This window comes from Papaver somniferum, chromosome 9, assembly GCF_003573695.1.
Source record: "Papaver somniferum cultivar HN1 chromosome 9, ASM357369v1, whole genome shotgun sequence".
NCBI lineage: Eukaryota > Viridiplantae > Streptophyta > Magnoliopsida > Ranunculales > Papaveraceae > Papaver > Papaver somniferum.
In genome coordinates this window covers 145,664,727-145,673,728 of record NC_039366.1, presented here as the reverse complement: position 1 = coordinate 145,673,728, position 9,002 = coordinate 145,664,727, and the positions used below count along the sequence as shown (strand labels likewise).

Genomic DNA, 9,002 nt, shown 5'->3' with positions numbered 1-9,002 from the left:
GCATGTACTATCTACAAAGTTTGTAAAATCATGCTTTCCTTTGATCAAGTGTGGATTCTTGATTTTCTCAACTTCTTCAGGAGATATAAATTGATTCAAGACAAACTTGTCTATTCCAGAGACCTCTTCTCTTGTTTTCCTCTGTCCCATACTTGCGAAAATATGAGAAACCCTAGTTACGGTTTTGAGCAATCTTCCTCAATATGTTAGAACACATATCACGAGATTATCTTTTATAGGAAGACTTGGCATCAAAAACCGGAAATAACTAGTTTTAGGAAACGTACTCAAAATCGGAAACCGTGACTTGTGGGGAAACAATTCCGATTTTGTGTCTAGGTATTTCTTTTGGAAAACCAGTTTTCTATGGACTGGATCTTTATTTTGGGTCGATTCCATGTTTTTGTCCAATAATATGTGTACTCTTTTATTACCAGAATGTGATAATATCACTTGAAATTCATTCAAGAATTTACTAGAGTATGCATGGATAAACTTGAACAAAATATGATATTTGTTAAAAATATCATCAGAATCATAAACCATATAGTATTTCAAAAGATCACTTGCTTCATTAAAACAATTGTGAGGTGCATGAAGCAATCCATTGTTAATAAAATTATTAACTGAAAACTTATTCCTTGAAGGAATACATATTTTTCAAAATCGCATCCTAAATGGCGAAACATTGACAGAATTACATCTGAAAATGTACACTATATATTTTGGTAGGCCAACCAAAATATATTTAAGGTTCCAGATTTAATAGGAACACAATAGCCATGGTTCACATAAACCATAAGAGGAATCTTATGCATTTTCAAGATACAACCTCTTATGTAGGTGTTGATGGTGGTTTTTAGCTTAGGGTTAAAATCGTGAAACCTTGCATATGATGTGACGTCACTCTCCAAGGAAACGGTGTCGTGAGTGCTAACCTCTCTACCGACATATTTATTGAGCCATTCAATATATTTACATGAAATTTATCCAGACTGGCGAATGTAGCAACCATCCCAAACACTCTGTAAATTTCGGCACCTCGCCAGTACAAGACTCACTGAGTACTTTCCTGTGCTATGTTCCCCGACCGAACCCTTAATATCGGTATGGCATGAAGGATTTATGTTCCTTCGCAGCGGAGTAGCATAAACCTCCAAGTACCAAAGTTAAGGCCATCGCATAAAATGCTCAGACGAAAAGCACACTGCATTCTGTAGATAAGGATTTTTGTGGCAGCGTACAAAATCCAGCCAATTATTGAGATAACTCACAAAAAACTCATAAACCCGACTAATTTGCAAAAATTAGGGTTTCACGCCCCGCGGTACACTAGACCCCATTGGTCGAAACTATGCTTAGCCAAACTAGGCAATTTCCGGCACAATGCACACCAGAAGTGTGGCCACGCCCTAGCTTGCCAACCCTCTTTCCATCGACAAATCAGGTCGCTTTAAATCCGCCACAATGCACTGGAAGTGTGGCCACGCCCTAGCTTGCCGTCCCCACTTCCCATCGACCAATCAGGTCGCTTTAAATCCGCCACACTCACACCAGAAGTGTAGCCAATCAGGTTGCTCTAAACTCGCCAAAGTGTTGAAAAGGAGGAAACCGCGCCAGATGGATGCAAAGCCAATTGGCTTCCCAAAAATCGCGCCAACATGCCAAACGCGCCAAACGCGCACATGCCAAACGGACATGTCAGGCACAAACGCCAGATGCGCATGCCAAATGCCCAAACATGGCCACTCACCACATGCGACATGCCATATAGGCTAAATTAGGGTTTCGACAAGCCAAACCCTAATTTAGGCAAGATTTCTACACCAACGTGCCAAAAATCTCAGTGGCCATGGCTACGCCAGGCACAACCATGCCAAAGGCGTGCACGAGTCATGCCAGCCATGCCGCACTCCATTAAGCATTTCATATTTATTTGTTGATGCACAATACTGCAAATTTATCCACTTCATTTCCGCTATCTTAAATCAAATTATCATTATGAGGAAGTTCAACCATTAACTTCAAAATCAGATGTTTTTCGTTTACCTTTCTAAAAAGGAGAAGTTCAACCATTGATGCAATCCTATTAACTTCAAGTCTTCTACTTTCAAGATGGCAGAAACTTTTGTAGTACACTTATACTGCAACTCAATAGAATTGGTCAAACACAATCGGAAGAAAGATTCATAAATATTTTTGTGATATAAATACATATATACAAAGCCCTAAAGGTTCCTTAAATTTCCAGCTGAAGTGATTTAACTTTCAAAACACATTAGAAAATTATACAGAACTACGTTGTCTTAGCTAGAGTTTGACAACGATAAGATATAGAAAACCAAAGTTCCAAGCTATATACGGGTAGCATTCATCTAAAGTTCAGCATGTCCAGTGGATTCACCTCGACCAATCTAAAAAAAAAAAAAAAAATCTTAATGAAGAAATCTTAAAGTACAACTCATTATCTAAGAAAGAGATCAACATAAGCTTAATCATATGCAAGTATGCGAAAAAAATCATTACCTAGAAATATTTCCCCAAGATAGGAAAGAAAGGAAATTTTATCCTCATTGGCCCATAACTCAGATGTGTATATCACAGGCTCATTAAAATATTGGGTAAATACACTATTTTGCAGGAACTCAAACAAATCCGACAACATTTTAAAAGGCATTAGATCACAATCCTAAACATCTAAGTTTTTTTGTTATTACATCCACCTTAGTTGAATCATTTCTAAAACAGGCTTTGTGGCAGGCATGTTCAAACAAAGTGTTCGTGATAAACTCTAGCTTTCTCGACTTCTCCTTTCTAATTAAAAGAAATGATTAAGAAATGATTCATATGCGCTTTTAAGGTGATCAAGTCCAAGGTCATCAGATTGTAAAACCTTCTAAGAACAAAAAAATTACCGATCACGACAATGACCCAAAAAGTATATAGGTGCAATGTATGTAAAAGTTGTGGTATCAACGAAAGCAATCTAGCTTTGTTTTTTGTTTCATGTATTCTTTGTACCCCTGAAAATGGGGTGCAGTAATGTGGATTCCTACAGAACAATGTTTCATGTATTCTTTGTACCCTGAAATTAAACCAACATGTACACCAAGAGAGCTGATTGTCCAGCTCCAGAGACCTCGTCGAATTAGGAAGGTCCCCTGTTTGTTGTGAAAATAGGGTGCAGTAATGTGGATTCCTACAGAATAAGATATCAAAGACCTTGCGACCCAGAACACTAAACAAATCCACTTGGTGTTCTTAAACCATTAGTCGATCAATGATAAAAGTTGCTAATTCAGCACTCAACTAATCTATTTAGGATGAAGCCCAATTGCAAGCATCAACTTAAATCTAGAAACATAGTTGCATCAAAAATAGAATTTCGATCACTTAATTTTATTTCAATAATATTTCTCCCAAGATTATTTTATTTCAATATTCGTTACTGAAAAAAAAAAAGTAACAGATGGATCCTTGTTCGCAGTGGTATTTGGAGCAGCAAACATAGCTTTCATTCATCAAAAACTGACACTTCAAATTTAATAATATTGAACTCCCTTTCATAAAAACTGAATATCCTCATATTACATTTTAATTATGCCTTTTTACTAATAAAAATACGATGCCACAATAAATAAAAACTATTTCGCATGTATCACAATAAGGCTCATGAAGACATACCTGATAAGCCTATCGCTTGTGTGGCTATATCTTTTAGCTTGCAAATGGTGTCACACAACAACATGGGTCAGTGACCATGCCTCAATTGTGCAACAGTATAGTCTGTAACTGAACAATTAACAAATCTTATTAAGGACCTTCTTTTATCACTGACAACATATTAAGTTAGCACGGACCGCATGTGGATCACCTTTTTTACAAAAAATCTGAAATGAATCCTCCTACGCATATCCAAATCACCATAGACGAAATCTGAGTAACATATAATCCCACTTCGACATTAGTTCAACTTGCAAATCAATAAGAGATTGTTAAACCACAGAGACCTTCAGAAATGGCTCAAGTTGATCTATTCTCAAGATATGACTAATCAACAATTATAAGAATTTACTAAAATGTAGAGACAGAAAGTGATTCCCTTCTTAGCCACTATGACGATTGACTTAACTACAATATTAATTCAGTGAAGAACGTCGGATATTAGTGAGTATCTATGAATAAGTCCTAATTACAGAAGACTTATCTCCTAACAATGATAGGCATGTATGATGTTCAATGTAAAGAGACATGTTTATTTGCTGGCAAGATTTCATTATTTCATCCAGCATAAAGAAAAGGGTGACTTGGTCATAGTTGAAGGACCTGATGCGAACCATGAGAGTGGCTGATTGAAAGTGTGATTTGTTCTCTGGTGAGCAAAAAGGATGCACATACCAGCTATCATATATGGTTGGATCAGTATATGCTATAATTCTTCCTTGACTATCTATAAACCCACTCAGGTTCAAAATAAAAAATTGTACAGGGTAGGTATATTTTGTGTCTGTCGGAAACTGGGTTCATGAATCTAAGTAATGATGGGGAGCCAAACTATTACACAATTCATAATAATCAGCATTTCCCTTTGATTGATTATGTTTTGTGCCTGTTGTACACTGATAATCAATCATAAAAATTGAAAAGGGTTTGGATTTGGGTTCATTGATTTTTAAAAAAATTTAAATCAAAATCTTAGCTCGGTGTAGATCAAAACAAAAAGGTTGGGGTTCATTGATTGGAGAAACAAAAATTCAGAAAAGCTGAAAAGGATAACAGGAAGAAAACAAGACGGTTAGGGTTTACCAAGTGAGAACTGTTTTAAGCCAAAGGCGTACCAAGATAAAGTAAATTGCAAACACCCATATTTAACAAACAGTGAGTCTTTCGTAGGCGTCCAATGACTAACCCATCCGGAATACCCGACCGCCGGATCATGGGAAGCCATTACTGGAATTTATTCCTAAACGGAGGCACATCTTTCTGATTCTACATCGACCCTGTAGAAAAATCAACAAATCCCAATCAATACAATTAAATTCAGAGAACTATATCGGAGAGGAAAAAAAAATCTATCTTATCTTGATCCACCGGGTTAACTATATCCCTAAAATTTGCTAAACCCATGAAACCCCAATCCTGCCTAAACATAAGACGTCCCCAACCTTTACCAATCTTATTAGGCATAAGAGAGCAAAAAAAATAGTTTTTTAGGGTTAACGTAGATCGAGTTTCTTGTTATAAATTTTACAGCTTCTCTTTAGATTGAATACAGAAAGATCAGGGTTACCTAAAACATCAACGTGTTATCCCAACAGCTTTGCTTCAATGGAATTGCTCAGAGGAAGTTCATTAACCTATCAATGGAACGGTAAGCTCGGGAACTCAAAAGATAGAATCGAGAAAAGGGTTTGCATGCAGTTTCAGGAGAGATAATTCAGAAGAACGGTGGCGGTCAGAAAAGATATAGCCTGTTCTAAAAAATTAACAGGGGGTTAAGTCGACGAGTGAGTTGGAGGGAGTTTAATGTATTTTGAATATTGGGGATTTTGAGGGATTGTAAGAGAGTATTGTGAGTTTGAGAGAGTTTGGTGTGTTGAGTGTAGGGAGTTTGAGAGACTCTCCCAAAATCTCTACTTTTTTGAGAGATTTGGAGTGAGGCAAAAATACACTACAAACTCCCTAGAACTCCCCAGAACTCCCAAAAAAAAACAAACTCCCTATCATTCTAATTTTTACCACTAACACGGAGTTTAAGAGTTTCTTTCAAACTCCCCCACGACTAACGGGGTTTTCTAGGGAGTTGGGGAGACTCTTCTAAACTCTCCCACGACTAACGGGGATTTTAAGAGACTCCCTCGAACTCCCTCACGACTAACGGGAAAAAACACAACTACACCCAACTCCCCCAACTCCCTTGAGGACTAACACCCTGTAAAAGAACTTCGAAAGGTATTTGAAGTATCCGACATAAAAGTGCCAAGAGACCCTTTTATGGTAAACACCGTGAGTCTCTCATAGCCGTGACTCGTTCGTAGCCGTCTAATGACTACTCCATCCGGAACATCCCGACCTTCGGATCGGACCTGTAATAAACGTCGTCCATCTGATAGTTTTTGTCATCATGGACATAAACCTCATACCTTTTTATAACTATGACTAGGTATCATCCGGCCTTACGGCCCAGGCTCAACCTCTTATTTCAGTATATGTGGTTATCTCCATAAAGTTTTCTACCTTAATTCGATGAAAATCAATTTGCAATATTTTATAGTATATTAAATCTTATGAAACAACTGTGTCTTACTTTCTTGAAGAAAATAAGAAAGACCAATATCTTAATTCTAAATAATCAACAAATGTTCCTTATGTGTCAGTCATACGATAAGATATAAAAGCCTTCATATTTAATTTGTCGTGGCTTAATAGTCAATTGTAGTACAAATGTCATAAAATTTTCATAGCACAAAAGCATATACCCTGTAATTTTTTATTTTATTTTTATTTGCAACTTCATCTAACGAAGATCAAAATTTTCCGAATCTTTTGTACTTAACATACATTAGCATTGTAGAAATTACATTATCAGTCATCAAGCGGTTAATCTATATATAGTATAGTTAGAAAGCTATAACTGCACACCATATACCTCATAAAACTTTTTTTAGGATTTTAACCCACTGATACCCTCTGACAGAATGTTAGGCACTTCAACAACCTGAAAATTACATAAGTATATCATTGCTTGCAATCAGTACCTCTACCGACTCCTAAACAAACAACATATTTTGTACTCTATGGAACCTTATCGAGAATTTGAAATAATCACCAGCAAATGATGACCAACTTAATAACATGTTAGGACATGAGATCCATACTTATGAAAAGTTACCATCTCAAAGCTACGTGAAACTTAGATGTCCAGACAGTAAAATAGATGGCAATACAATGCCAACAAAGAAACTACAATGAGATTATGTGAGGTGTAGCATGGTACTGGAGGAAAACGCTGCTCTCTAATCTACATTGTTTTCCTTTATCTTCTTCCACATAAATCCATTATGGGCATCCACTAAATCTTATCGTACATATCGACCGATCTATATCGTTCATATTAAATAAACCTTAATTGAAATTAATAAATATAAATTCGAATTAATTTAATAATTGAAAATTTGAAAACACTGAACATCTGCAATAAAGATCACATTGTAGCTAAGGAAACAACCATATTGTTATGTTTTGATGGTAGATTAGAAACCGAAACCGAACCAAACATAACGATAATTGAAAGAGGCCTCCGGAGTCTCCTAATGGGTGACATATCTTGAATATACAATAATTGAGAGGGGCCTCCAAGGAATCAAATCAAACAACTAATAAGAAATTAAAAAAATACATAGGATAAAATGTCATGCTAAGTGAAAATTCTCAGCCGACTAATATACATGATATGGTTTGACAATTAAGCCTTTTTTAATCACTCAACATTCATCAGATCGAATATTTTCTCCGGGACGACTTCTGCATTAGAATGACAGATAATTAAATAAAATTTCTTCCCAGAGGAAAACACATTTGAACAAAAGCATATTTATGGAGACAGAGATTTACAAAATTTATACCACTTGCAGCCACACTAAATATACAAAATCTTTCAAACCCCTTGTAATACCAAGAAAATTTCTACTGTGGAAGAGCATATTTACATGTCCTTCTCAAAGACAGAACAAATGTAAATAACAGAGTGAAGTAGCCATAAACCAAATTCCAAATGTAAATAAAGTTGGATTTACCTGCAACCCGATATCAAATAGTTGAGTCTGAAGGTGGTTTCCTCGACACATCCTATTCGTGGGAGTTCAGCAAATTTTGCTGCCAAGTACCATAATACGACATAGCTTCTACAGAATAAATTTTCTTGATGACACAGGATTTTCAAGGAACGATGTGAATCAACGCCAATGGAACCACAAAAATCAACAGTTCTTGTTTGTAGAAGAATGGCTTGTAAACCTTTACTATAAATACTCCTAAGTGCAGATAGAAGCAATAGGTTAATACAATGAAATAAACATAACAACCAAACACTACCATTGACAGAACAAAATCAACACAATCAAATAATCCATAAGCAGGAGAGATGTGATGGAAATCATAAACATCCTCAACTTGATTCCTTGTAGGAATGGAAATAAACTGGACTGGTGGTTATACTCGCTAGGTCTCAACATTTTCGTCGAAAGTAATTATTTTTGCTTTATAAAGTGGTTAATCTAGATGCCTTCTACTCAAAAGCTACGTTATAATTGCATTGCAGGTATCATGGTCTAGAATCCAGGCAAACTATACCTTCTTGTGATATCTCTCCAAAAACTTATGTTGCTCCTATATATTTGTGCTCGGGTCAAGTAATCCAATGTCAACTATTATGACAAAGATGGAATCTGTAAGGTTTCAAATGCACACACTCCAGTTCCCAGGGTTTCACTTGTTGAATCATCTACCCTTCACCCATGAATATCGTTGCTCTGAAAGACTTCACAGAGAATTAGCTTGTTCCAATCAGATGCTTCCCATGTACCGAGATGATGTATGACACCCCTCTTGATCCCACGCATGTGTGCACTACGTAATGAAGAGATAATATTGTCAAAGGAAGCATGTGAGGTTTTAGGCTACTCAAATAACATTGCCATCTATGGGAGTCGAACCCACAGCCACATGGTTGAGAACCATGTGCTCTTCCATTTGAGCTAAGACATCAAGTAAAGTGATTACATGAATGAACTGTATAGTACTGTGCTTACCATCCCAAGAGTAATTTAGGGTAAGGAAAAACATAATTTGTAAAAAGGATGCAATTACGTAGTCATATATTGTAGGTAGTTAATAATTTAAAGAGAACATTCATAGGAAGCAACTTTACTATTAGTTGAAATCTATTTATTCTTTTATTAAAGTGTAAGTTCCCGTTAGTTTTTTTCTCTAACAAAAATACT

At 36.2% G+C, this 9,002-nt stretch overlaps 1 long non-coding RNA gene across 2 annotated transcripts; it reads right to left on the bottom strand.

Annotated features, from left to right (window-relative positions):
• Positions 1–2,172: 2,172 nt before the first annotated feature.
• LOC113314341 lies at positions 2,173–5,544 on the bottom strand. 2 transcript variants are annotated; one of them, XR_003342366.1, is made up of 5 exons: positions 5,291–5,544; positions 4,807–5,000; positions 3,875–3,936; positions 3,685–3,792; positions 2,173–2,414 (listed from the first exon to the last, which is right to left on the bottom strand). It is a non-coding gene; the product is annotated as an uncharacterized LOC113314341 (long non-coding RNA). The 2 variants fall into 2 exon arrangements; XR_003342367.1 differs by having other exon boundaries at positions 4,839–5,000.
• Positions 5,545–9,002: the final 3,458 nt, after the last annotated feature.